This window comes from Eriocheir sinensis, chromosome 19 (genome assembly GCF_024679095.1).
Source record: "Eriocheir sinensis breed Jianghai 21 chromosome 19, ASM2467909v1, whole genome shotgun sequence".
NCBI lineage: Eukaryota > Metazoa > Arthropoda > Malacostraca > Decapoda > Varunidae > Eriocheir > Eriocheir sinensis.
This window is the reverse complement of record NC_066527.1, coordinates 14,517,511-14,520,010: the sequence shown is the minus strand read 5'-3', so window position 1 is coordinate 14,520,010 and position 2,500 is coordinate 14,517,511. Positions and strand designations below refer to the sequence as shown.

At 49.9% G+C, this 2,500-nt stretch overlaps 1 protein-coding gene across 1 annotated transcript in view; it reads right to left on the bottom strand.

Annotated features, from left to right (window-relative positions):
- LOC127000982 (probable cyclin-dependent serine/threonine-protein kinase DDB_G0292550) overlaps nt 1-2,500 on the bottom strand; it is a gene marked incomplete at its 3' end in the record, with an annotated part of 23,165 nt that overhangs the window by 3,263 nt on the left and 17,402 nt on the right. The window lies entirely within an intron of this gene.

The window sequence follows — 2,500 nt, the reverse complement described above, 5'->3', positions numbered from 1 at the left end:
TCAGACAATACATCAGAGCAAGACCAATGGAGGAGACATAACGAAGGGAAGAAAACGAGGAAGAAGAAAGAACTGCAGAAAAAAATGGAAAAAATTTGTGAAAAGGAAACAAAAAAACACTTATAGAAATATAAAATATCAATCTCTCTCTCTCTCTCTCTCTCTCTCTCTCTCTCTCTCTCTCTCTCTCTCTCTCTCTCTCTCTCTCTCTCTCTCTCTCTCTCTCTCTCTCTCTCTCTCTCTCTCTCTCTCTCTCTCTCTCTCTTATTTAAACAAGGTTTACAAAAGATTGTGCTCAAGTTTAAGGTTTTAAGCTTTATCTATCTATAGCTATATATATATATATATATATATATATATATATATATATATACATATATATATATATATATATATATATATATATATATATATATATATATATATATTTTTTTTTTTTTTTTTTTTTTCACGTGTACGCCTATAGCGCCGGTAGGCTCTCTTGAGGGGCCTGGATAGTAGTCGGCCCCAGCCCGTCATGGCACCTAGAGGTCCTAAGCCAGCTGTTCACCTCCCGCTTGAAATCTTGAAGTGACGCGCGATGGTGGAGGTCGGTGTGGTGAACAAGCTGGCTCCACAGGCGGCTGTAACGGGGCTCGAAGGAGCGGAAGTGGTGTTCTGTTCTAGAGAAGGGTACAGCCACTTGTTCCTGCATATGGTGTGCTGCTCGGGTGAAGTGTATGGGGCTTAGGGGCGCGAGGAGCTTGAAAGCTGCCAGGTGGGGTGTGTTTATTGTGTGCCTTGAACATTACACACAGGCCTGCCACATCTCTGCGCTCCTGGAGAGGTTGCAGGGAGCCTTACGCGTGCTGAGGACCTGCGCGCTGTATCAGACGCTGGGCTCTGACCCGGACACGATCCAGCGTTGCAAGGTAGGATGGAGGGCAGGAGGACCAGGCGAGGGGGGAGTACTCCATGAGGGGACGTACTTGTGCCTTGTAGAGCACCTCAGCCCCTTTGGCGTCAAGTAGATGGGAGATGCGCCGTACACAGCTGAGTTTCCATGCTGCATTTTTTGTTATTTTCTTAGCATGGTTAGTGAAGGAGAGTCCCGCGTCGAACTCCACTCCGAGAATAGAAATGGAGTCTTGAAGGGGTAGCGTTTTCCCCTCCAGTTGCATCCCCGGCACGGCTAGATTGTTGATGTCTCGCCTGCGGGATTTAACCATTGCTTGGGTTTTGTCAGAAGCCAGGGTGACTTGCCAGCAGCTGCTCCAGGCGACAATTTTGTCGAGTGCCATGTTGATACGACAAACTGTGCCTTGCCAGTACTGTCTGTCGCTGGTGAAGGCAAGGGTACAGTCGTCAGCGTACGCCTGGGCCTCTGGGATGAGCTGGAGAATGTCATTGAAATAAACATTCCACAGTAGAGGCTCGAGTACGCTGCCCTGGGGCACGCTTGCATTGACCGCTGGCTTGAGGTGTGGCCGTTTATCACCACCTGTAATGCCCTGTCATGGAGGTAGACCCCAATGAGTTGCAGGAGGGCGCCTCGCACACCTAAGCTCTTCAGCTTGGCGATGAGACCTTGGTGCCAAACCCTGTCGAAGGCTCCGGCTATGTCAAGAGCCACGACGAAGGTGTCAAGTCCCCTGTCCAGCGAGTGGCTCCATTAGGCATAGTGAAGGAGCAGCAGATCTGCAGCAGATTTTCCCTGCCGGAAGCCGAATTGCTTGGAGTTGAGGAGATGGTGGACATCGAGGAAGGCCGTGAGCTTGGTTGTTATAAGGGACTCCAAGATTTTCCCAACAGTGGAGAGGAGGGATACTGGGCGGTAGTTCTTTGGGTCCTGTTTGCCGTTTTTCTTGTATATGGCCACCACTCTTGCTTTCTTCCAAAGTGTGGGCCACTTGGAGGTGGAATAGATGTTATTGAAGATGGTGGTAAGTGGTAGGGCGAGCTGGCCAGTGCATCTTCTTAGCAGGTGAGGGCTGATGTTATCAGGCCCTAGGGCCATCTTGGGGTCTGTTTGCAGCAGTAGATTTTTTACCTCCTTTGTGATGACAGTGAGACTCTCCAGAGAGGCCCTGGTGAGGGACGGCTGCTTCGGGGGGGCGCGAAGGGGGTCCGGTACTGATATTTTGGAAGAGAAGTGGGCTGCCAGTAGCTCCGCCTTGTCTTTGTCGCGCATAGCCACTGATTCATCTGGCCTGACGAGGGGGGGGGGATGGCCTTGTCAGCTGAGAGGCCTTCCTGTTCCTTCACTCCACTCCACCACTCCTTGCTACCCACAGACTGGCCGCTGAACTTGGTCTTAATTACTTCTCTCTCTCTCTCTCTCTCTCTCTCTCTCTCTCTCTCTCTCTCTCTCTCTCTCTCTCTCTCTCTCTCTCTCTCTCTCTCTCTCTCTCTCTCTCTCTCTCTCTCTCTCTCTCTCTCTCTCTCTCTCTCTCTCTCTCTCTCTCTCTCTCTCTCTCTCTCTCTCTCGCCTTACCTTTTTACCTGCCTGAAAAAAATATAA